Consider the following 26,300-nt stretch of genomic DNA (forward strand, 5'->3'; position numbering starts at 1 on the left):
ATCGAGCCCCGCATCGAGCCCCGCATCGAGCCCCGCATCGAGCCCCGCATCGAGCCCCGCATCGGGCTCCCTGCTTGGCAGGAAGCCTGCTTCTCCCTCTCCCACTCCCCCTGCTTGTGCCCTTGCTCACTCTCTCTCAAATAGTTTTTTAAAAATCTGTATTTATTTGGGGCGCCTGGGTGACTCAGTCGTTAAGCGTCTGCCTTCAGCTCAGGTCATGATCTCAGGGTCCTGGGATCGAGCCCCACATCGGGCTCCCTGCTCTGCGGGAAGCCTGCTTCTCCCTCTCCCACTCCCCCTGCCTGTGTTCCCTCTCTCGCTGTCTCTCTGTCAAATAAATAAATAAAATCTTTTAAAATAAATAAATAAATAAATAAATCAGACCTAAACAAAGGTGCCCGACTGGCTCAGTTGGTAGAGCGTGCAACTCTTGATCTGGGGGTCATGAGTTTGAGCCCCACATTGGGTATAGAGATTACTCAAAAAATAAAATTGTCCCTCTTGGTCTGCCCTGTGGGCCATATGCTCTGGTGTCCTCCACTATTTGGCCAGGGGTGAGCGCCTGACCCAGGACACTCTACTCATGGGCTCCTGAAACATTTCTGGCATAAAACCCACACATCAGAGCTTCATTTGGGGCATCTGGCTGGCTCACTCCATGGAGCGTGCAACTCTTGATCTCAGGGTTGTAAGTTGAGCCCCACATTGGGTGTAGAGATTACTTAAAAATAAAAATTAAAAATATTTTTAAAAAATCTACAAAGTTACAGTGATTGAAACAGTGTGGTATTCATAAGAACAGTCATATAGACCAGTGGAGTACAATGGAGAGCCTAAAAAGAAACCCTCACATGTGTAGTCAATTGATTTTCAACAAGGGTGCCAAGACCATTCAATGGGGAGAGGACAGTCTTCAACAAACAGTGCTGGGAACACTGGATATCCACACACAAAAGAATGAAGTTGGACCCCTACCTCACACCACATATGAAAATTAACTCCAAATGGGTCAGAGACCTCAATGTAAGAGTTAAAACTATAAAACTCTTAGGAGAAAACACAGGAGTAAATCTTCATAAACTTAGATTTGGCAACGGTTTCTTAGATGTGACACCAGAAACACAATAGCCAAGAAACAAAAAAGAAAAAAGGGATAAAGTGGACTTTATCAAAATTAAAAACTTTTGTGCATCAAATGACACTATCAACAGAGTGAAAAAACAACTAACAGAACCGGAGAAAATATTCACAAATCACATATCTGATAAGGGTCTAGTGTCCAGAATATATAAGGAGCACTTATAACTCAACAACCATAACAAAAAAAAGTTCAAAAAAAGGGCAAAGATCTGGAATAAGATATTCCTCCGAAGAAGATATGTACGTGCCCAATAAGCACACAAAGAGAAGCTTTGCATCACCAGTCCCTAGGAAAGTGCAAATCAAACCACAAGGCGGTAACCACTTCACACTCGCTAGGATGGCTACAATCAAGAAGGCAGATAGTCACAGGTGTCGGCAAGTATGTGGAACATTTGGAACCCTTGTGTGTTGCTGGTTGGGAATGTAAAATAGATCAGCTGCTGTGGGAAATAGTTTGGTGGTTCCTCAGGGTAGACACAGAGCTATGTATGACCCCACAGTTCCACGACTAGATAAATACAAAAAAAACCCCAAAAAACCCCACACAACTGAAAACAGGTGTTCAAACAAAAACTTGCACACTAACAATTGTAGCAGCTCTAATCACAATGGCCGAAAGGTGGCAACAGCCCAAATGTCCATCAACAGATGAACAGATAAACAAAGTGCGGTGTATCTGTGCATGGAATTATTCAGCCGTAGAAAGGAATGAAGCACCAACCGCTGCTATAAGGTGGATGACCCTTGAGAGAAGCCAGACACAGAAGATCTCATGTTATATGATTCTGCTCATATGAAGTACTTGGAACAGACAAATCCATGGAAACAGAGAGCAGGTCAGTGGTTGCCAGGGGCTGGGGGGATGGAATGGGACGTGACTGCTCAATGGGCATGGGGTTTCCTTCTGGGCCAGTGAAAATGTTCTGGAAGGAGACGCCGGGCATGCTGCACAATGCGGTGAAAGTACTAAATGCCAATCAACTGTACCCTTCAAAAGGGTCTGAGTGGTAAACTTTATGTGATGTGTATTTTACCATGATCTAAAACAGAAAACCCTGTGTGGGGGAGCACCTGAGGGGTGTCCCCTGCTGGTGAGGGGAGTATGGGGTGCCTTGTGGGCAGGAAGTTCTTCATGGAGACCCAATACCATGAGCTGAGCTGGTGGGCTGGGAACACTGGCGCTTGGGCCGTGATGCTGAGTCCCTGCCCCCTCAGGGGACACGCGGTATGGAGGGGTCTTTTTCTTGGAGACTACAGTCCTTCCAAGTCTGTGCCAGAGAACGGGCAATGGGGACAACGACCAGGATACAGGCCCAGAGAAAGGGCTATTCTCATCAGGTGTCCCACGGGCCAGGGTGTGCCCCTGTGTCAAGACCCGGGTGGCACGGGCTGGCAGATATGACCTGGCAGTTTGTGAAAGATGTGGCACGTGATGTGGCATGACTCAGTACGTGCCGCAGCGGCCACGGCATGGCACATAACGTGGCCGCACCGGGGGTCCACACCCCTTCCCCGCTATGCCGCTGGTCCTGACTCTGTCCTGCTTCCCCAACTCTGGGGAAGGCCGCTCAATGCCTGCCCACCTGCTAGAAATGGCCTTGAGTGGCATCTTCCTATCAGATGACCTCAGTCCAGGCTCCTCGGGGTGCCCCTGGGTCCATCTTTGGGCTGCCCCTTCCCTGGCTGGGCTGGACAGGGCAATGGGTTCAGGAAGGCTTAGCAGGCACGCCCGGGCACTGTACCACCCATCCTCCTCCTGCCTGCTGAGCCATAGATGCAAGCTGTTTACCTGGCAGGTGCTGGTGGAGCTAAGTCCCAGAGCACTATCTGTGGGGAGATGAATCCCCACGACAGCCAGGGTGCCCCTCCCCAAGGCAGGGCACCGGCGGCAGCAGGCCGGCGGAGCTAGAGACCAGGACAGGCCTAGCACCTCCCTGGGCATGTTGCTGGGATCCTCACACCATCCCTCCTCCCATCAGGCCCTGCTCATCATGTTTGCAGGAGCTAGTAAGGGGGGAGGTGGTGTGCAGGCTGCCCCCACTCTGGCCAGCGGGGGGGAGTGTCAAGCCTGGGCTCAGGCTGGGGTGCAGGCAGAAGCCTCAGTCACCCTGCATGGGCCTGCAGTCCACCAAGCCGGTGTGGCTTACCCATGGTATGTGCAACCCTGGGCCTGTGTCCCCACCTCCTGGCCTCAGGGACCACCGCCCCCAAGCATGCTCCAGCCTGTTGGCGGCACCTAGGATAGGAGGCCTGGCCAGGTCAGGGGTGAGGGGGTACCCAGAGTCCCAAGGCCTGACTGAGGCAGCAGCCGCCCCCAGACCCCCACCCAGCAGGCTCTCTCTCCGAGACCCCATCCACTCTGGGTACTGGGGCCTCCCTGCATTCCCCCCTTTCACCTGGTCCTGGGTGTCAGGGTCCGGGTGTGCCTCTCTCTGACCCTGGTCCCTCTTGAGTGGACATCACACTTTCTGGGTCCCTGGCTCGGTGCTCCCAGCCCTGGCCCAGGATGCCTGTGGTATGGCTAGCGACCGCACTCCCGGGCTGGGCGGGCGAGCGTCCAGCTTTCTGTGGGCCGCTGGGGGAAGGTCTGCCAAGGGAGCCACCCAGCCCAGAACTGGAAATGCCCTGCCCCCAGAGACCCCAGAGGTGGCTGTGGCCCTGCCTCCAGCATCCTGTTTCAGGATGGAGCAGGCCAGAGGCTGGGGCACAGGGAACTGGGACGTCTGCGGGCCTTGAACCCAGCAACCAAAAGAGGCTTCATTTTATAAGTAGCTCAGCTGTTGCCCAAACCCTGCTTTTAGCCAAGAGGCAGGTAGGGACCCCTGTGCATTTCTCTGTCCAGAAGCCCTCTTCCTCCTGGGGACAGCACCCACCTTTGCCCTGGGGAGTACGTGTTGTCCCCAGCCCGGGGCACTAACCACGGCCCCTCCTTTCCCTGCCTCCAGGGCCACACAAAATCTGACAGAGGGCCTTCAGAGCTTTCCTGGGGTCAACATACAGATATCTGTCTTGGGAGCACTGTGGCTGGAGATCACAGGAAGACGGGCCCTGACAGCCTCCAGGAACTCCTGGATGCAGGGATACCTCCTGCATCCCCTGAGTGAGCGGATTGCCTCCTTCACATAAGCTGGTTTACGCTCCCGCTACCTGGTACCCCGAGCCTGGCTGACCCGACTGGCCTGTGTACATCTGTGCATTCCTATGGGTGCACACGTTTCTGGGGTACACGTGGGGAATGATGCTCTGCTCGATAATGGTTGCATCTTTCTCCATTAGAGAGGTTTGTCTCACTCCAAAAAGGATGATGTGAAAAGCCTCTGCTTGGGCCAGTCTGTGGCCCCAGAGCCGTTGGATGGAGCCAGGCTCTCCAGCTCTATGGGTGCAGGTCCCCCCATCTGCGGGGCGACCAGAAGTACCCGCCACACAGATCCCCACAGAGGAAGGTGGGCTCTCCCGTTACAGGTGTCCTGGGAAGGCAGCCCCGATGTTTGCTGGAGCTGAGCACGGCCCCCACAGTCTCAACCCACTTGGGAGGGCTCCTTCTGGGAGAGGCAAGGCCACGGGGACCTTCCCTTGGGTGTCTGCTCCAAATCTCAGGGGAAACTTGCCTTGCGCTTGCCGTCCCCCCCTCACTTGGCACTTCCTGATTCTCCACTGCCCCCCCCAAGTTTTGTGGCCCCCATGAGGGATGTCTGCTTTGTGACCAAAGGGAGGTGACGGGAGGATCATGGGCTTGGAGGTCAGGTCATGAGAGGCATGGTGGGGGACTCAGGGACAAGGGACAGGCCTGGGAGAGAAAGGGGCTGCTTCTGCTGCATGGGGGGGGGGTCCAGGGGTCCGTCACAGTCTGACAGCAGCCAGGGGGAAATAGCCAGCATGCTCCCTAAGGCCACAAGGCACACCGTGCCCTGCCATCTCAGGCCTTGACCCTTTCCTGGGCTCCGAAGCTGCCCACCCCTCCAACCCCCGCACCACAATTCCTGCCATGCCTCGGGCTCTGCTCCACTGATGGTCACCTTTCCGCTGGTCATCCCGCTCTCCCCTTGTCCCTTCCAGCAGACCTGCCCCACATCGGGGTGGACCTGGGCCTTCCTGGCACCCGGTGGGCACTTGGAGAGGGCACCGCTGAGAGAAGGAAGGAGGGGCGGGCTTCCTCACCATCCTGAGCCCGTTCTGTCACCAGACCCTGCCTCTGGCTGCCGCAGAACTGATCAGTGCTTTTTCTGGATTACCTACATTCTGCACCCTCTCCCTCCCTTCCTCGTGCTAGGCCTGTCCTCTGGGGCCAGGGGCCTCACCTACTAGGAGCCAAGGCAGGACGGCTGCGGTAGAAGAACAGACAATGCACTGCGGGAAGGGAGCGGCCCCTACAGCCCTGAGACCCTTTAAAGCCAGGCTTGGAGCATAGCCCCTGGGCTTGGGTCCTGGTCATGTGCACAAATTGTTTGAATAATTCAGATTTAAAAAGACCTACTTTCCGGTCAGACCATTTCCTGCTAAAGAGCAGATGAGGGGGGAGCATCTGAATAATGCATTTGCACACCCTAGGTTTTTAGTGAAGGCTGGGCGCTGAGCCAGGGCCACTGCTTTCAGCCTCAGGCTCTGCTCAGCCCTGCAGCCACCTGGCTGGCCTGGCCGTGGGCTGGGTGCAGCTGACAGGGTGTGGCCATGGACTCAGGACTTCAGGCCGATCTCTAAGCCACTTATCTAGAGAAGGAAGGCATGTGTCCAGGAAATCAGGAGAAGCCTAAATTCCTGGCCAGCTGGGCACAAATTCTCTCCGTGGCAGCGGGTCCATCATGAGCCCTGATTTATGCCCCACTGAGGAGGGGGCTGGGCGGCAGATGGGGGCCCAAACTGCAGGAGGCCTGGACAAAAGGGGTGGAGGGGAGGGGAGGGGAGGGCGGGCAGGCTCCCCAGAGTGCCCTTCATACCCCGGAGGTCCAAAGGTCTCTGGCTGGAAGCTAGAAGCTCCTGTAGGTTCGACAGGGCCATGTGTCCCCAGGGCTAGAAGGCCCCTGCTCCTTGGGGACTGGCCTTGGAGTGGGGAGAAGAACCCTGGGACCCTGCGGCTTCTATGCATTGAAGGGGGAGGAGGCTCTAGTCTGTGTAGGGGATCTGGAAGTAAGGACCCAGGGCTCTCTACTCCTTTCATCCTACCTTCCCCTTGACATTGCCCTCACACCCATCCATAAACATGTAAAGGAGGATTTCAGGCCTGGGCTGCAGGGCAAGTTCCAGGGAAGGCCCTGCCCTACCCCACAGACCTACAGATTAGCTGGGGGCTCCAGGTCTACACCCAAAACCTCAGATGGCTGGTGCAGGCTCTGGCCTGGTGTCCTCATGTGTGGCCTTGCTCTGTGGCCTTGGTGTAACTAGGGATGGGCCCAATCAGGCCTGCAGTGGCCTGTGGGACAGGGGAGCCCTGGGCCGGCCCTCTTAGCACCCCTGCTGCCCAGTCAGGCCAGGCTGGTGGAGTAGGGCTTCTGAGGGTCCCCCAGGGTTCTTCTCATCCCCACAGGAGTACAGAGGTCTCCACAGGGACCATCACCCCCATTTCTTTCTGCTCTGCTGCTGGCCCTGCCCCGCCTTGTTCCCCCTTCCTCCTTCTCCTCTTCCTTTCCCATCTCATTTTCCTCTTCTCCCTCCTCATTTCCACTTTTCTAAGTCCTGGGCGTAGGCAGGCACTGAAGGCTGGCATCAGACTTGCTGGATTCAGAGGGATGTCTCTGACCCTGAGCCTGGGACCTTGAGTCCATTGCTTCTGGGACCCACCTGCCGATCTCAGGACACTCATCCTTCCAACTTTGCCTCATCCACCTCTCCTCCGGAGCAGCGTGCAGCACCGCAGAGTCCCCATGGCTGCCAGCCTTGTGCTGGACAGCAGTGACCATTCGATTCCGACACTCCCCACTCCCCTGTCCCTCTGGTCGTCATGCTGAGTCTTGTCCCTCTCATTCAGAACACAGAGCATCACTCACACCCCTCTCACCCACCCCATAAGCCTTCCCTGAGGACCCACTGTGTGCCTCATACCCTACTTGGTGGGAGGAGCAGGGGACAAGGGAGTCAAAGTACCAGCTTCGTCAGGGGAGATGCGCAAGGAGCAAAGTCGCCCACAAATGAAACCATGTGAGGTCTCAGGAATGAGAGCTAAAGAGAAATGCAGCCAACAATGCACTGGGGAAGGACAAAGTGGTAGGGGCCGGGGGAGACCTCTCTGTGGAGGTGACGGGAGGTAATGGGGGAGACCCTCCTCGGCAGATGGAGTCACAGGGGCAGAGTGTGGATGTGGTGACCCGTGTGTTTAAGGAGCGGCAAGGAGGACAGAAGAACCTGGAAGCTGTGGGATGGGCAATGGAAACTGTCATGTCCGCTGAGCAAGGTGGACCTCCTTGCTGGGGTGGGCACTGTGGTGGTCCAGTGGAGGGGTGAGGAGGGTGCGTGGCAGCAATCACAGGAGATTGGTTACATGGTGGGGGGGTACTTTGTGTGTGTTTGTGTGTGCGTGTGCATATGCACGTATGCTTGCACATGCATTCGTCCCCTAGCTCTGTCTGCTGAAGCAATGGTAGCAGTGAGCACACCTGGAGCCCTGAGCCTGGCCTCTAAATACCACTCCCCATTAAAAGACCCCAGGGCTCTTTGCAGAAATGGCTGAATTCAGGGCTGGGCAGGTAGAGTGTAAGCTGAGCCTGGAGCATCTGGTGGCAGGAACTGAGGAAGGGCTCCACGAATGATGCGGACGCGCTTGTATGCTGGTAGGAGATCCCATGGAGCGGGAGGGGGAGGGACAGGGGGCAGCCCACACCTGGGTGGGAAGGTATGGGCTCCAGGCTAGAAGGATACACACAGGCCTGGAGGAAAAGGGGTCTGCATCTGGCCTGGGGTGATGAGGGTCAGGGGCTGCAGGATCCAAAGGGAGGGAGCCCGTGGGAACTGGGCTGCCAGGGACCAGCTTAGTTGTTAGAACTGGGGAGACAGGAGCCAGTTGGAAAGACAGAGGTGGTGGTGGGGGACCATTCCACCGACATTCCTGGGGATATCTATGGGCTGCACATATATGACATATGACATATGACATATGACATATGACCCACGTTCACCTCCTTTCTGCTCCCACCTGAGGGGGCGTCAATTCTCAGCAGCCTTCCTAGAGGTTGACCAACCCTCTCCCTCCTGACACTCTTTTCTGTGGTCACACCTCCCTGTCCAGGCGGTCATTCCCACCAGGAGCGCCTTAGGCTTGACCTCCCGAGACCACACTGCCTGCACCTGCCCAGGCTCACACGAGCCCCATCTCCGAGACTGGCCCTGTTCCCCCGTCCCTCGGTTGGTGGGCACCCACTCGCCGGCCGGGAGAAGCTGGGCTTCCCTAGAGGCCGACCCCGTCAGTGTGGGTCCCTGTGGGATCCAGTCAGCTTGGTTGCACCCCCAGGCCTGAAAGCCGGCCTGGGCTGGGTGCGTGCACGTGCGGGTACCCGTGCACAGTGCAGGTACGGGGTGCTGAATGCCGGGTGCAGGATGCCAGGTGGGAGCACTCGGCCTGTGTGCGGGATGTAGTGCGGGATGCGTGTACGGGGGACGGGTGCAGGGCCGGGAGAGTCCCAGCTGTGGTTCTGCAGCCTCCACCCACGTCCCCTTGGCTGGGAAGCTGAGCGGGTGCGCAGCCGGGAGGCCCACGCTAGCGCAGGGCCCCGCGCGCAGCCCCTAGGGCACCGGCGAGGGACGGACCAGGCCCGGGGTCCTCCGCAAGCTGGTTCCTCTAGGGCGGGCGCGGCCCCTTTAAGTGGCTCGCGCACGCTCCCGGGTCGGCGCTGGGAGGAAGCGCGCTGGCGTGCGCGCGCCGGGGCCGCGGCCGGGCCGTGCGCGCGCGCGCGGCGTGCGCGGTGACGCGGCGTGGGGTTTCCCGAGGCTGCGGGCAGGGGCCGCCGCGCCCATCCCGATGGCTGGAGGCGTCTGAGGGGCGGACGGAGGCGGCGGCGGAGCGGGAGCGGGAGCGGGCGCGGGCGCGGGAGTGGAGCAGCCGCCGCGGGACCGGACCGATCCTCGCCGGCGCACCTGCCCGCAGCGCCCGCGGAGCGGCCCGAGCGCGACCACCTCCAGAGCGGCGGCCGAGGCGGCCGAGGCGGCGGGGCGCGGGCGAGCCAGGCGGGACGAGGCGCCGAGGTGAGCGCGGCGGCCCCTGCCCCTGCCCGGCGACCCGGGCCCCGGCCCCTCCCCCGCAGCCGCCCGCCCGAGCCGCCCCGCCCCCACCCTCCCCGCCCCCACCCCGCCGCGGGCCGCGCGTCTTCCTGCCCCGCCCGGGTGGGGTCCCGGGCCGGGAGCGGGCGGGGGCCGTGCGGGCTCTGGCTGGGTCCGGGCCCCTGTCCTCGGCCGGTGTCGCAGGTCCGGGGCTCGGGATCTGCGGCCGGGGTCTGGGCTCTGCGGCCGGGGTCGGGTCAGAAGCTCGGCCCCGGGGCAGGGGTCGGGGGGCCGTGGGGTCCTGGGTCCAGGTGTGTGGCCCGAGTTCTGGGGTCCCGGCTCCAGGCCCGCGGCCCTGGGTCCCAGGTGTGGGGTCGGGCCCGATGCCCCCGGGGGCTGTGCGCCGGGCCGGGGCCGCGAGAACAAAGGGAGCGGCGGCGCCCTGCCGCGGGTCGGGGCGCTCGTCCTTTCGCGGCAGGATCGCTGTTCTAAAGGCACCTTTTCGGGGACTCTGAACTTGGTGTGTGGCGGCGACACGGTGGAGGAAGGGGCACCGTGAAATGAGGAAGCGGAGGCGCGGCCGGCGGCGCTGCCCCTTCGCGGCGCCTCGCAGGCCGGCGGACAAAGAGCCCGGGAGGCGCGAGCCGCGCGGCGCTCGGCTGCTCTCTCCTTAGCGGAAAGCGGGAGGCGGCCGCACCGCCAGCCCGCCGTCGCTGCCCCTCGCCGGGGGCGGCGCCGCGGGGCGGGGCGGGCCGGGGTCCCCGCGCGAATGAATGGCTCGGCCGGCCCGCTGCAAGATGGCGCGGCGCCGCGGCTGCCATTGTCGCCGCCGCGCGCTCCCGGCCTCCGGCGCCCGGCTGTGTCGGGGCCCCGTTTACCTCGTTGAGAAGGACCGGGCGGCGCGGGGAGAGGGAGGAGGCAGCCCCGGGCTGCGAGTCCCCCCTCGGCCCTGCGAGCTCTCGGCCGGCCGCGGGTGGGGGGGCGGAGGAGTTGAGCCGGAAATTCCGCCCGGGGGGCGGCGGAGCCCTCGGGCTTTGAAGGCCCCCGCCCCCCCCGTACTTCTCCTGGCGAATTGTCTGTGCTTCGGAAGGTGTGTAAACGTGTCTCAAGTCCTTTAAATTGCGTAGTTAGCATACGGAAGTAGAGGTAGCTGTGTCTGCCTAATTCCTCTTTATGGAAGCTTGTTATTGGGATCGGGAGATCCATTTACTGAAAGACCAGCGATGTGTGAATTGTCATGTTGGAAAGGGAAGTTGCCGGGCACTGACAGCTGCAGAACACTGAAGTTATGTGTCAGTGATGCGGACATGTTCGTCTGTAGGTTTAGTTTGGGGGAGCTCTTCTGGTGTGTTTTCGTTTTTACCATCCGTCTGACTGCACCGATCTCAATATTTGATGGCCAAGCAGCTGCTTAAGAGATGATTAACTGAGAAAACACGTACATTGTTTTTACGATTAGCAAATAAATGGAAGTACTAGCTCTGTAAGAAGTTCCTTTCAACTCTAGATACAGTAAGGTCTTTAGAGAACTGTTATCAGTAAGAATTTTACATTAATTTTCCGTTTTCGAATTTGAAGCTCCAGTATTCTGGGGGGCAGAGGGGTTCTCTGTTTGAGAGCAAGGTTTTAGTTTGGATTCTGTTAAGATAGGGTCTATTCTAGATTCTTCCGGAAGGTACATATTGCAACAAGAAAGTGAATAGGCAGTTCCTTTTTTGCTTCCTTACTAATATTGGGTGTGTGGGTGGGGACAGAGTTGGTGCCACCAACTTGGAAACAGGTCTGAGGACCTCTGCACAGCACAACGGGATGGTAGCTTCCGGCTTGCTGTAACTTTCCAACAACTAGAACTGGCCAGAAATGGAGAGTATCTGGAATGGTTGGTTAGAGACCAATCCTGTCAGACCCTGTGAGGGCTGTTGTTGGGGGTGGGGTCTCTGGAGGCTGCCACGCTGGGCTGCAAGGCCTCTCTCCAGGTGGGGACTGCTGGCTTGCTTACATGCTCCTGGATTCACCGACCCTAGAAGTGCTACAAGTTTTTCTTAGAAGTGAGAATTGAGGAAAGCAAAGTTAAGTTTTGTGATTGTGCCTGTGACTTATTCCCATTTTCTTCTGCTGGGGGACCAGTGTTAGGGCTACATTTCATCTTCTGTTGGAATGATTCAAGAGTATGCATATAGAGGAAATTGTTCAACCATGCAGTTTTGACTCAGAATTGAGCCTTTCTTAAATGAACACCTATTGGACAGAAACTATTCCTCCAGTATGATACTGGCGTTCACCACGGGGCTGTGTGGATATCGTCACATAAGTACTCAGCCATTTAATTAATGTCCATTGAAGGACATTAATGATAATAAAGATTTCTCTTTAATATTTTGAGTTACTTGTGTTTTGGGGGGCAGTTGCAGTAAGTTTCCTCAGATTGAATTTTCATCTCAGAGCAGACTTAGAAGACTCTTAAAAGACTGCAGAATAATGACTGTCCTTTTTTTTTTTTTTTTTTAAGATTTTATTTATTTGAGAGACAGTATGAGTCGGGGAAGGGGCAGAGGGAGAGGGACAAGCAGACTCCCTGCTGAGTGGGAAGTCCAGCTCCAGGCCAGGACCCAGGACCCAAGCCAAAGTCAGACACTTAACTGACTCAGCCACCCAGACGCCCCTGTACTGTCTTTTTTTTTAGAGTAAAACTTAAAAGTTCTTTTCAAATTTTTTTTTTATGCCTAGTGACTTTGATTGCAAAGCTTGAATAACCTTGGTAGACTTAGAGTGACAGCTTGAGAAAGGGACTGATTTTATGAGGAGTTAACTTATTTTTCAAAGCTCTGTTCTGTTACTTTTTACTTTGCGAAAAGTTTCTGTCTGTCTTCCATTGGTTTGTTTGAAAAAGTTGTATTTCTACAGATTGCTTTGAGAAAGGTCTTCAGGATATCTTTAGACTTACCTACCTACCATCAGTTGGCTTTTTAGCTAATACATTCTTTAATGACTAACATTGATTTTAGACAGTAAATGCAGTATTGGCATTTATTATAGTTTCTTCACTGGATTGTTTTTTTCTCTGCCCGTGTTGGGTTTTTTTGGCTCATGTTGGTCTCCAAATTGGATTAAATTCTTACTGTCTACAGACTTTGGCTTTTAAGAGCATTAGTGGATTGGTAACAGATATTCTCAATGTTATTATCTGGGCTTGACCATATGGCATGCTATATTATTTTGAAATCTCTGTTATCGCAAGTCTAGTAAGGCACTGAACAAAAAATCTTAGAATCTTTAACCCTGGGGATAATTCTGATTTCGGGTTTGCATTCATTGCTGAATGGTTAAGAGAAATTATGAAGTAAGATGGGTCACTTAAGTGTTTGGTTTAGTGAACGTAGAATAAAGAGATAAAAAGAAGCTTAAATTGACACTGAGGTCACGCATTTCACAAACACAGCGTGTAATGGTGGAAGGAAGGGCTGGTCTAAATGTACGTGGGGGGTGTGTGCGTACATTGGGTAACGCAACATCATGTTGACTATTCTGGTAAAAAAATGGAGCAGCACTTTTTAAAGCTATGCGTTTTGTTCCAGAACTCTTATTTAGGAAATATAGGCAATCTGTAGGCATTCAGATTGGTCAGAGGAATGCCAAAAGCTTTTTAACCCTTTAGTCCTGTGGTGGCATTGCCTTGCGTTAGCGGTCACAGTAATGGATGGGAAAAAATTCCTGCCGGCTTCCAGTGATAAAAAAGCTTCTTTTATAGAGCAGTGTTGCTTTCTTAAAGACTTAAGTAGGAATCCACTTATTTGACTTACTAACTTAAAGTTCTGGGGAAAGCCATTTCTTACCACACGGATTTAAAAGACCAGGGGCACCTGGCTGGATCATTCGGTAGAGCCTGCAACCCCTGATCTCGGGGTCATGAGTTTGAGCCCCACGTTTGGGGTGGAGATTACTTAAAAAGATAAAAGTAAAAAAAGTTAAAGATCAAGTCAAGATTATCTAGGGTAATTTTTTTTTTTTTTTAATCTAGGGTAATTTTTAAGAGATTATTCAGTTGAACCTATATTGTCACTGATGAAAATCTAGTAATTAGCCACTCCAAGCTTAATAATGCATTTACCAAGAGGGAAAAAGACTTGTATATTCTTTAGCCTGTCAGGACTGGGATTACCAGGGTATTGGTTGAACCTATTGGTTACTTGTGGCTAATTGTATATTTATGTATATCTGTCTCCTGACTCAGTCCTGTGGCAATTATAAAATATATTCCTGATAAATATTATAGATTCTCTTGATTGCCTGTCCTAGTGTTGTAGTTGAGAAAGCTTTAAAAAATTCTGGACATTTTCTAATTAGACAAGAATGTTAAGTGTTAAAGCCTCTACAGTAGGTTTTCAAAAAGTTGTTGTGGGAACTTTAAAATAATTCCTAACTTCTTGAGAGGGAGAGAAATTGCCTCCTTTCTGAAAGGACTGCCACTGTGGAGTTAGAGCCCAGTGCTGTAACTCAGCTTGCTGGTTTGGGTATGGATTTTGACTTCTCTGTGTCTCTTTCCTTGACTGTAAAGCAGGTGTTCTAGAACCACCTTCCTAGGGTGGGTTTGAGGATGGAGTGAGCAGACAAATGTGTGAAGCTCTTAGAGCAGTGCCTTGCCCACAGTACACCCATTAGTCATTTCTGCTGCTAGCGGCCTTGCTTTGTAAAAATCTCTTTAACCGTGGTAATGTTATATGTTATTAGAAGACAGCTTACTAAGAGATTTGTTTTTTCTTTCTTCCTAATGGTTCTAGAGGAATATTATTATTATTATTATTATTTTTAAAGATTTTATTTATTTATTTGAGAGAGAGAGAATGAGAGACAGAGAGCATGAGAGGGGGAAGGGTCAGAGGGAGAAGCAGACTCCCGGCCGAGCAGGGAGCCGGATGCGGGACTCGATCCAGGGACTCCAGGATCATGACCTGAGCCGAAGGCAGTCGCTTAACCAACTGAGCCACCCAGGCGCCCTCCAGAGGAATATTATTAATTCAGAGGATGGAATAGCTGTATCAGATGTCTTTTTTTTTTTTTAAGATTTTATTTATTTATTTATTTGACAGAGAGAGACACAGCGAGAGAGGGAACACAAGCAGGGGGAGCGGGAGAGGGAGAAGCAGGCTTCCCGCCGAGCAGGAAGCCCGATGTGGGGCCTGATCCCAGGACCCTGGGATCATGACCTGAGCCGAAGGCAGACGCTGAACGACTGAGCCACCCAGGCGCCCCTGTATCAGATGTCTTTGCAAATCCCTGTCAAATTTACTACCTCACTTTCTCCAGAGTCTTCTCACATTGTTTTCTTTTCTTGAAGGGCTTTCTTCTTCACCTTCATAGGAGAATTTTGATACTATAATTCATTTTGAAAACTGGCAAAATTATTGTTTATTTTTCAAAAGATTTCACCACGCCCCCTATGATGCAGAATTTTTTTTGATTTTACAAAACTTCTTCTGGTGTCCCTTGATTTGCCAAGTAGAGATAATAACAGTGAAATATTTTTCATATATTTTTATAAGTACTGTAACTGGAAATTTGTTTAACAAGTGCTTATTCAGCACCTTCTCTGGTAGGTGCTGAGGCTGTAAACTGCCATAGAATGGGTGTGTCCCAGGGCCTCACTGAATTTACAGTTTAATAGCCTAACAAGCAGGTGCAAAGGAGAAATTCAAGGGCAGGGGGTCACAGGGACAGCTAGAGATCATGACTGAGTCAGAGGCTTAACTGACCGAGCCACCCAGGCGCCCGAGGAATAAAGTGTGTTTTAAAGTTGAGACCCCAAGGACCCTCTAGTTGGATGGAGCCTCTCTGGCATGCAGTTGGTGGGTGGAGGGGAAGGAAAGTGTGTTTGAAGCTGAGGAGATTGTGTGAGTGTTTTTCATGCAGCCACCGACTGGCCTCCTTCACCCACTATATCTCCAGCACCCAGAACAGTGTCTGTTGTGTGGTAGTGGTAGGTGCTCAGTAATTATTTATTGAATGAAAGAGAGCACAGCTCATCAGGGATGGAAATTCCAAACTTGAACCCTGCTTTTACCTTGAGGGCTCTGGGGAACCTTTAAAGGGTTTTAAAGAGGAGATTGACCTAATCTGGGCCATGGCGTGGTACTTGAGCTTGGAGCATGTTCAGAGGAGGGAGGAAAACTGGCCAGAGATGGCCATATGGGGTGCTGATGTAGAGAGGAAGGGGTCTGGACTAGGGTGGTACAGCTGGTGACTGAAAGATGTGATGGCTGCCTGGAAGGCAAGAAGAGAAGACCACAGATGTCTGTCTGTCCTGGGCATCTGGGTGGATATTTGGCGTTTCCTGAAATAAGGAGCAGTGGTTTAGTAGGGGTGGGGTGGGATGGGGTGGATAATGAGTTCAATTTATGCATGTTGGGTTGGAGGACTCTAGGACATCTTCCATCAAGGGTGGATCAGTCCTTAGGCTTTTGGTTCCTCTTCCTGTAAAGCTCTTCTCCTAGAGGTTGGTTTGTTGAGTTCACTGTCTTCAGGTCTGTTCAAATATCCCCTCCTCAGAGGTCATTCTCTCATCTCGTTAATCTCTACCATTTTACCTTGCTCTGCTTTGCTAGTCCTTGTGCTGATCTCCCCACTAGTTCTAAGCTCCATGAAGACAAGAATTTTGGTCACTGGAGTATTACAACCTCTGAAACAGGATGCCCAGTAAATAATTGGATTTTGTGTATGTGAATGTGGAGCTCTGGAGGAGTGGTCTGGATTGGAGGCAGGCCTTTCAGAGTTAACACTATTTAGATGGTATTTGAAGTTTTGGGAATAATGATTACTAGGGGGGCGGTCTTAAAGTATGATCTGCGGACTCCTGGGGGTCCCTGAGACCCTTTAGTGTGGTTGATTGGGTCAAAGCTACTTACACAGTCATTAGATGCTATTTGATGTTCACTATGTTGACGTTTGAGTTGATGGTACGAGAGCAGTGGTGGGTAAACCGCTGGTTATTTAACATGAATCAAGGCTGTGATATCAAACCGGTTATAGTATTTATTGTAGTCATAGTATTCACCACCATGAACTTGTGTTTAGAAAAATCCAGTTTAATGTTTTTGATGAAGCATAAAGATTAATTTCATTAAACTTTAACCCTGAGTACCCATTTCTTTCCTGGCTGTGAGATGAATTGGGAAGCAGGCATAAAGCACTAGTGGGCCCTGGTGCACTGTAGCAGTCTCCTGGACAAGTGGTTGGGCCATAGCGTTGGAGGTACAGTAGACAGAAGAAGGTGGCCCTTTAGATGGGTTGGTTATACGGCGTATACTTTCTTGAAAATGAACCAAGTGAACTAGATATTTCAAGGAATGTAACTGAGTATTGTTGGCAGCAATAAAATTTGAGCTTTCAAGTGGAAATTAGAATTTTGGAAAACTTGATTCTGCTATCATGGGCTTGACAGCTTCCCAGTATTTAAAGACTTTTCTTGAAGGTGATGATGCTTAGGAAATGTTTCTTTTTAATATTATGTAATGAAACGTGTCAACGTTTGGAAGATTTGCCTAATTTAGTGAACTGATAGTTTCCCAGTGGCCTGTGTGTGATGTTACTAACTCACAGATGGTAAAAGACCCATTCAGAGCACAAGAATGGGATGAATCCCATGGAATTCAATGTAATGGTATTAAAAGTTAACCGACACAGTTTCAGATTCCACATTGGAACTTCCCTTTAGGAAACTTACCACTTGTCAAGTTTTGATTTAGTATCAGAGAAGACTGTGCACATTTATTTGAAAAGGTTGTTAAAATATTTCTTCCTTTTCCAACTGTGTGTCTGTCTGAGACTGAATTTTCCTCCTGTATTTCAACCAGAGCAACATACAATTGCAGCAGATTGAGTGTACAAACAGACGTGAGAATTCAGCTCTTCCCTGTTCAGTGGACATTAAAGAGATGGGGGCTAAAATGTAAAATACTGCTCCTCTTCTCATCAAATGATTTCGTAGTTATTTTTTTTTTAAGATTTTATTTATTTATTTGACAGAGAGAGAGACACACAGTGAGAGAGGGAGAAGCAGGCTTCCCGCGGAGCAGGGAGCCCGATGCGGGGCTCGATCCCAGGACCCTGGGCTCATGACGTGAGCCGAAGGCAGACGCTTAACGACTGAGCCACCCAGGCACCCCATTAAGATTTTACTTATTTGAGAGAGAGAGAGAGCACGAGCAGAGGGACAAGCAGACCCTGTGCTGAACGTGGAGGCCAACAGCGGGCCTCAATCCCAGGACCCCGAGATCATGACCTGAGCTGAAGTCAGACGCTTAACCAACTGAGCCACCCAGGCACCCTTTTAGCTGTTTTTTGTAAAAATGTCCTTTATGGAAATATGTAATAGGCTTATTAAACATTTCATTTTATTTTATTTTTTTTATTTATTTGATAGACAGCGAGAGAGGGAATACAAGCAGGGGGAGTGGGAGAGGGAGAAGCAGGCCTCCTGCGGAGCAGGGAGCCCTATGCAAGGCTCGATCCCAGGACCCTGGGATCATGACCTGAGCCAAAGGCAGATGCCCAACGACTGAGCCACCCAGGCGCCCCGGCTTATTAAACATTTTAAACCTTCTCTGTTTTGGGCGCCTGGGTGGCTCAGTCGGTTAAGTGGCTGCCTTCGGCTTGGGTCACGATCCCAGGGTTCTGGGATCCAGCCCCTTACCGGGCTCCTTGCTCAGCAGGGAGCCTGCTTCTCCCCGCCTGCCATTCCCCCTGCTTGTGCTTGTTCTCTTTCTCTCTCTCCCTCTCTCGTTCTCTCTGTGTCAAATAAATAAAATCTTAAAAAAAAAACCACAACTTTTAATATCAAACATAGTAAATATCCATAGATAACCCATAGAAACAAAAGCCCTCAGATCCTCAGTATTTAAGAGTGTAGAGGGAGCCTAAGAACAAGCCATCTGAGCAGCAGTGATTTGGAGAGCAGTGCAGTGGTTAAACCAGCTGGGCCACATTTAGGGAATTGGCCCAGGCTGCCTGCAGGGACCAGAGAGGTCCTCATCTGGAGATGAGCACTCTGTCCTGATATGTCCATCCCCCTTCCTCCCCCTGCTGTTTGAGCATTATAGGTGTAGGATTGTGCCTTTTCCTTGGGGAGGAGAACCCATAGATTTCTCTGAAGGCTGAAAACCCACTGCTGTAGCTGGAGAACAGGCCTTGGGACAGAGTCCTGAGGGGGGTGTGTGGCTTTAAGGGTGGGTAGAGGAAGAGGAGCTTTTAAAAGAGCGATCAGAAGTTGGGAGAGTATCAGAATACAGCGTTAGAGCCTACGACAGTCATGGGCAGGGGTGGGGTGGGGGTGGTCAGAGTAGCAAATTCGGCTGAGAGAAGTAGACTAGAGGATTTACTGCCAGGATTCCCCAGGGCCAGGGATTGACAGTGTGGTGTGGGAAGCAGTGAGGAGGGAGGACTCTGCCCTGTTCTGATTTCAGATAGAGTAGCTAGAGCATTGTCAGGTGTGGAGAGGGAGGAACCTGTAGAGGAGAAGGGGGAGCAGCGGTAACGTGCTCACTCAAGGGCTGAGCGGTGCCAGGGAGCATCTGCTGTTGAGGCAATGAGGAGAGACACCAGCTCTGCCCTGGTGAGAGGGACATCTATCAGGTGGTGGAAAAGACTGTGCTGAGAAACAAGGCAGACAGGGCCATAGGGGTTGCAAGAATTTCATTTTTTTTTAATTTATTTATTAGAGCGCATGGGCAGGGGGAAGGGCAGAGGAAGAGGGAGAAGCAGACTCCCCGCTGAGCAGGGAGCCCCACGAAGACCCAGGACCCTGGGATCATGACCTGAGCCAAAGGCAGATGCTTCACTGACTGAACCACCCACGTGCCCCTCTAGAATTTCATCTTAAAACCAGAGGTTGAAGCATTTGAGCAGCGAGCAGGAGATAGTGAGAGGATGAAGAGGATCTGGGCAAAGAGAAGCCCCAGGGCAGGACTGTGCTTGGATTGATAATCTCCACTTGGCATAGATGTTTATATATGTCAGATATGTTGGGAGAAGCACTTCAGGATTTCCCTGTTGAGATATATTCCTTCAGACCTTGGCCTGGCACCTCCACCTGGCATTCCCGTGGTAGTAGATGGACTTTCATTTTGCCCTGTTGGTGATCCCAGTACTATTAGCTCATGTTTGTCAGGTACCTAGCATGCCAGGCACCATGCTAAGAACTTTGTTACTACCATGTGATTCTCACATCAGCTCTGAGGCAGGTACTATGAATAGCCCCATTTCACAGATGGCTAAGCCGACAGTGGGATTACGCAGTGGGACCCATGTTTGAACTTGAGTCATTTGCCTCTAGAGCTTGTGCTCTTTTAATTATTACACTGTGGACCCTCTAGCATGAGCTCTTCTCCCTAACTCTTTCATCTTGGAAGGCTTATGTGTCGGCATCTGCTTCTTCATATATTATTAAAGGGAAGACTCTTCCACTTGAAAACATATTTACCAACAGTTTTATCTTTAGTTTCTTCAGGGGCTCTGTAGAACAGAACTTTGTCAAACATGACAAAGTCTCCTTTTTTTTTTTAGGTTTTATTTAAGTAATCTCTTTGCCCAACTTGGGGTTTGAACCCATGACCCCGAGACCAAGAGTCGCATGCTCTTCATCTGAGCCAGCCAGGCGCCCCTAAGTTGACTAAGTCTTCTTAACTTAACCTCCTCATTAATTTTGGTATCTTTTTCAGCTACTCGCTGGACAGGTGATCTCTTCCCACTTCTTCAGTTCTCTACCCCGTTCTCATTCTCTGAGGGTCACTTCGTTCCTGTTTCCCCTTGGCCACCAATGTTGTTTTTATAAAGAAGTCCTTCTTCGGGTGCCTGTGGGGCTCTGTTGGTGAAGTGTCTCCTTTCAGCTTAGGTCATGATCTCAGAGTCCTGGGATCAAGCCCTGTGTCCGGCTCCCTGCTCAGCGAGGAGCCTGCTTCTCCCTCTCCCTCTGCACCTCCCACCCCCATGTTCCCTTGCTCTTTCTCATTCTCTCTCCAATAAATAAAATCTTTATTTTTATTTTATTTTTTAAAATTTATTTTTTTAAACAAGCTTGTGCTTTTTTTTTTTTTAAGATTTTATTTATTTATTTGAGAAAGAGTGAAAGCAAGAGAGATCACAGAGGGAGAGGGAGAAGCAGACTCCCGGCTGAGTGGAGAGCCCAACGTGGGGCTCGATCCCAGGACCTTAGGATCATGACCTGAGCCAAAGGCAGACACTTCACTGACTGAGCCACCCAGGCGCCCCTTAAGTGAGTTATTTCTATCCCAGTTTTCTCATCTCAGGGTAGTTATGAGGATTAAATGAGATGGTGCAAATAAAATGCTTACCCTCTTGCCTAGCATGGTGCAAGAGCTGGAATATTTGCTTCCATTACCACTGCTACGTAGGGTGTTTGGCCCCTTTGCCTTCCTCCTTTCCTCAGGTGCTTCTCCAAGCCTACTCATGCTCTTTATCCTATCATTGTGGTTGCCGTCTTAAAAGTTTTCAGGGGTTCTTCTGCTTGGCTTTGAAATAGTACTCTTGTTGGGCGCCTGGGTGGCTCAGTTGGTTAAGCGTCTGCCTTCGGCTCAGGTCATGATCCCAGAGTCCTGGGATCGAGCCCCGCATCGGGCTCCCTGCTCGGCGGGAAGCCTGCTTCTCCCTCTCCCACTCCCCCTGCTTGTGTTCCCTCTCTCACTGTGTCTCTCCCTATCAAATAAATAAAATCTTAAAAAAAAAAGAAAAGAAAAGAAAAGTAAATGTTTTATAAGGATTCTCGGTGTCTCACAGAACCAAAGTTCAGGAATAGAGCTGGGCTTTTCAGGTCAGTGTGGGGTCAGGGATGAAAAAAATTACTTGAGAGTCTCTGTCCATCTCCTTTCTGTTTTCCTTGTCTGTAAGCACCTCTCTGCTTCTGCTTGACGTGGGAAAGCTCTCTGAAATGTGTTTTTTTTTTCTCTTATTTTCAGCATATTCTGTCTCTTGGCATTGAACTCCGTTGACCACTGCCACCTCTTTAAAACACTCTCCTGTCTTAGTTCCTGGCTCTCCTGCTTACCTTTTGTTTTCCTTCTAGGTTTCCTCTTTTGTCTGCCCTACATGCCCTCAGTTGTCTGGCATTTCTGTCTTGAGTCCAGGTTTCTCTCCGTTCTTGGGCTATCAGGTGATCATGGCTGTTCTCTTGTCTGTTTTAAATGCTATTTACTGATGGTTTTTTTTTTTTTTTAAAGATTTTATTTATTTATTTGAGAGAGAGAGAAAGAGCACAAGAGGGGGGAGCGGGAGAGGGAGAAGCAGACTCCCTGCAGAGCAGGGAGCCCGAGGTGGGACTCGATCCAGGGACTCCAGGATCATGACCTGAGCCGAAGGCAGTCGCTTAACCAACTGAGCCACCCAGGCGCCCTACTGATGGTTTTGATGACTCTCAAAATTTATAACTTTCTCTAGCCTTCCGACCTCCAGACCCATCCATTGGCTTGTCCACCTTGCATCCCCATTCTTTTTTGCTGTTTTCAGTACTGAGTCCTTAATCCTTTAGGTTTCAGTTGAGTGTCTCCTCCTCAAATAGGCTTTTCCAAAGGTCACCCCTGTTCTTGGTCACTTTGGCCACAGTTACCATTTCATGGCGTTTACCTCATGGTAGTGACAGTGGTGAAGCCCTTCTTTTTCTCCCTATCCAGCACAGGTTGGAAGCAGAGGGCACACCAGTTGAGCTGGTGGGCAGGGTTAGTTCTCAAACCTGTGAGTCAAGACTCCCTGGAAGTGTCCATCAGTCCATTTGTAAGCCCAGGACTTGCAGGATTTTAGAGAAGTGCCCCAAGTGAATCTGCTACACAGTCAAGTTTGGGGACAATGGCCTGTGAGGCCATATAATGAGGACGTAAACTTCTAGGCAGTTTTCCTGAGAATGGGTAAGAGAATTCTTGATAAAGCTTTAGGTCCCCTCCCAACGGAATTTGAGTTTGGGGTGGCTGCTGTAGATCCAGGGACAGGAGAAGGGAGGCTGGAGAGTTTCCTGGGTTTTGATGGAGTAAGAGCAGGGGAGTCTTGGTGCCTTACACCGATTGGGAAGGCATTTAAAACGTGCTTTTTGGGGTGCCTGGGTGGCTCAGTTGTTGGGCGTCTGCCTTTGGCTCAGTTCATGATCCCAGGATTCTGGGATCGAGCCCTGCGCCGGGCTCCCTGCTCTGTGGGAGGCCTGCTTCTCTCTCTTCCATTCCCCCTGCTTGTGTTCTCTCTCTCGCTGTGTCTCTCTCTGTCAAATTAAAAAAAAAAAAAATCTTAAAAAAAAAAAAATGTGCTTTTTGAATCAATAAGTGGCCATCATGCTCTGTACCTTTTCTTAAAATATGGGCACTGAGGGGCGCCTGGGTGGCTCAGTCATTGAGCATCTGCCTTCGGCTTGGGTCATGGTCCCGGGGTCCTGGGATCGAGCCCTGCGTCGGGCTCCCTGCTCTCCGGGGAGCCTGCTTTTCCCTCTCTCACTCCCCCTGCTTGTGTTCCCTCTCTCGCTGTGTCTCTCTCTGTCAAATAAGTAAATAAAATCTTTAAAAAAAAAAAAAATATGGGCACTAACCAGCACACATTTCCCGTAATTTAAAAGGACATATTCAGGAAGATGCTGAGCTGCTGAGGAGCAGGCTGCATTTTGAGGAGGTTCCCTTCGGCTGTGACAGAAGAGCTTTAACATAGCAGCTCTTCTGGTCCAAACATTTGCTCCCAGATTTAGATAATGCTAACTTAAAAACATAATAATAAAATTAAAAGCTTCTGAAATTGTTGGGATTAATGTTGTAAGTCAGTGGGTAAATAATTTTTTTTTTTTAACAGCAGAGCAGCCTTGTAGGCTTGATTCCTATTCTTGATTGGAAGAACTTAACAACATGTAGGTATTTATATAATAAATACACCTTTTAGCGCTACGTTATTTTTTTAAAGATTTTATTTATTTATTTGACAGAGCATAAGCAGGGGTAGCAACAGGCAGAGGCAGAGGGAGAGGGAGAAGCAGGCTCCCTGCTGAGAGCAAGGAGCCTGACACAGTGCTCCATCCCAGGACCCCAGGGTCATGACCTGAGCCGAAGGCCGATGCTTAACCAACTGAGCCACGCAAGCGTCCCTCTGTGTTATTTTTTTAAATGACTGTATACCCGTTGGTATGCAGCAGTGAGCGCTCTGGATAGAAGAAAGACTGTCCCACTCCTGGAAGTGGTACATTTCTCTATCTCCAGTAAAAAGCTTTTTTTTTTTTCAAGATTTTTATTTATTTATTTGACAGACGGCTAGAAAGGGAACACAAGCAGGGGGAGTGGGAGAGGGAGAGAGAAGCAGGCTCCCTGCTGAGCTGTGAGCCAGGCTCAGGGCTTGATCCCAGAACCCTGGGATCACGACCTGAGCCGAAGGCGGACACTTAACCACCTGAGCCACCCAGGTGCTCTAGTAAAAAGCTTTTTACGTCGCTTTTAATTTCTGTCTTTCAGATCAGCCTTGTATGATAGAATTCTTTTTCAGTGATAGAAATATTTTATCACCTGCATTGTTCTTTATGGTAGCTTCTAGCCGCATGTGGCTATTGAGCACTTGAAATATGGCTCAAGTGACTAAGAACCTTTTAGTTTCTTAAACACTTAAGTTAACTTAAACACTTAACTTTAAGTTAACTTAAACACTTAAGTTTAAAAAACCACATGTGGGGTAGAAATTTGGGAGGTATGAGGAAGTTTCCATATAAGGGGAATGAGAATTTGGGAAATTTTAGTCTGTTCAGAACTTCTATTTAGCATCCCTTACATATTTGGGGTGTTTGTCAAATGTGTTAAATTTATGTTTAAAGATTTTATTTTATTATTTTTTTTTTGGAGAGAGAGAGCATGTGTGCATATGGCAGGGGGAAGAGAGTCTCAAGCAGAGACTCTCAAGCATATAGCCTAACACAGGGCTTGATCTTAAAACTCTGAGGTCATGACCTGAGCCAAAATCAAGAGTCAGATGCTTAACCAACTGAGCCACCCAGGTGCCCTAGTTAAATTTACTTTTAAATATTTTACCTTTTTATTTTTATTTTTTATTATACATGGTTCATAAACTTGCTGGATTTAAAGTATCTTAGATCTTGGTTTTGTCTAGTTTTAGCCATTTCTTTTTTTTTTTATGATTTTATTTATTTATTTGACAGAGACACAGCAAGAGAGGGAACACAAGCAGGGGGAGTGGGAGAGGGAGAAGCAGGCTTCCTGCTGAGCAGGGAGCCCGATGCAGGACTCGATCCCAGGACCCTGGGACCCTGACCCGAGCCGAAGGCAGACACTTAACGACTGAGCCACCCAGTTACCCTGACCCTTTTTTTTTTTTTTTTAAGATTTTATTTATTTGACAGAGAGAGGGAGAGAGAACACAAGCAGGGGGAGTGGGAGAGGGAGAAGCAGGCTTCCCGCCGAGCAGGGAGCCTGATACGGGGCTCGATCCCAGGACCCCAGGACCCCAGGATCATGACCTGAGCCGAAGGCAGACGCTTAACCGTCTGAGCCACCCAGGCGCCCCTCTAGACCTAATTTTTTAAAAAAGATTTTATTTATTTATTTGAGAGAAAGAGATCATGAGCTGGGGGGGGTTGGGGGCAGAGGGACAAGTAGATTCCCCGCTGAGCAGGGAGCCCGACGTGGAGCTTGATCCCAGGACCCCGGGACCATGACCCAAGCCGAAGGCAGACGCCCAACAACTGAGCCACCCAGGCGCCCCTAGTTTCAGCCATTTCTGTCTTCCATGGTCTTTGGAATTCTCTCAGTAGCTGGGGTTTGAGTATCTGTTGGGGGCCAGGCACTGTGCTGAAAGGGCCCTTGAAGTAGTTCATGTTTGCATCTGCCTTGTTTCTTTTGTGGTGACAGAAGAGTGATATCCTTGTGGCTAATTTTCACAGGATTAAGGTAGAGGCTACTACCAGTGTCACTTTCACTAATTGTCCTTAGGGGACCAGGGAGGAGGAAAAGAACATATGCATCAACTCAGAAGTTAATGGAAAGAGACAGCGCAAAGAATGCCCCCAAAAGCAGTGAATCCTTCCTTCCCTTGTGGAAGTGTCAGTTCCCCTTGAGTTGCAGACAATATTCTGCTCTTGCTTTTTCTGGAGGGAGGGTGTCTGTGTGGGAGGGGCAGTGGGAGAGGGAGAAGGAGAATCTTAAGCAGGCTCCACACACAATGTGGAGCCCAACACAGGGTTCGGTCTCACAACCCTAAGATCAATACATGAGCCAAAATCAAGAGCCAGACGCTTAACCTACTGAGCTACCCAGGTGCCCCTCTGCTCTTGGTTTTTGTCTGAAGGCATTTGTAGTTGTCACAGCTTGGGGTGTGCTATAGGATTGCTACTCCACAGCAAAGGGTTGGGCAGCCCAAGATGTCGGCAGTGCCAGTGTTGGGAACTCTGACTTAAACTAATATGCATTCTGCAGTTAAGAAAAATTCATCACGGCCTTACGTCAGTATCTGTTGCTGCAAAACAACAAACTGCCCTCAAACATGATGACATAAAAGAGTAACGACACATTCACCTTTGTATTAGGGCAGAGCTCAGCTAGGCGGGCTCATCTGTGCTCTGCATGGTGTTGACTGTGCTCACTTATGCATTGGCAGACATTTGGCAGGTGGGCTGGGGTTGTGCTTCCTGGATGCCCTCACCTGCATGGTCTTTTAGCCAGGGCGCCTCTGTTTGCCACGTGACCTCTCCAGCAGGCCAGCTCAGCCGTCTTGTGGTGGCTGAGATCCAAGAGGGCAAGAACAGAAGTTGGTAGGCTTCTTGAGGCCATGCTTAGAAGTCATACAGCATCGCCATAGCTGCATTCTCTTGGTCAAAGCCAAGTTACAAGGTCCAGCCCAGACTGTAAGTGTAGGGAAATAGACTCTGGATTTTGATGGAAGTAGCTGCAAAGAATCTGTGGCCATTTTTTAAAACCCATCACAGACCTTTCTATAGCATGGCATTT

General features: G+C 50.8%; 1 protein-coding gene across 3 annotated transcripts in view; it reads left to right on the forward strand.

Moving 5' to 3' along the window:
• Window positions 1-9,071: 9,071 nt before the first annotated feature.
• Window positions 9,072-26,300, forward strand: part of GNB1 (G protein subunit beta 1) — a 95,489-nt gene continuing 78,260 nt past the window's right edge. Inside the window, exon 1 of one of the 3 annotated variants that reach the window (XM_035019980.1) lies at window positions 9,072-9,312. The gene's annotated coding sequence lies outside the window, so the exon portion shown is untranslated. The remainder of the gene's footprint in view (window positions 9,313-26,300) is intronic. The other 2 variants (XM_035019981.1, XM_035019979.1) reach the window with 2 other exon arrangements.

The sequence above is a fragment of the Mirounga leonina genome, unplaced genomic scaffold, assembly GCF_011800145.1.
Source record: "Mirounga leonina isolate KUSES-001 unplaced genomic scaffold, KU_Mleo_1.0 Mir_173, whole genome shotgun sequence".
NCBI lineage: Eukaryota > Metazoa > Chordata > Mammalia > Carnivora > Phocidae > Mirounga > Mirounga leonina.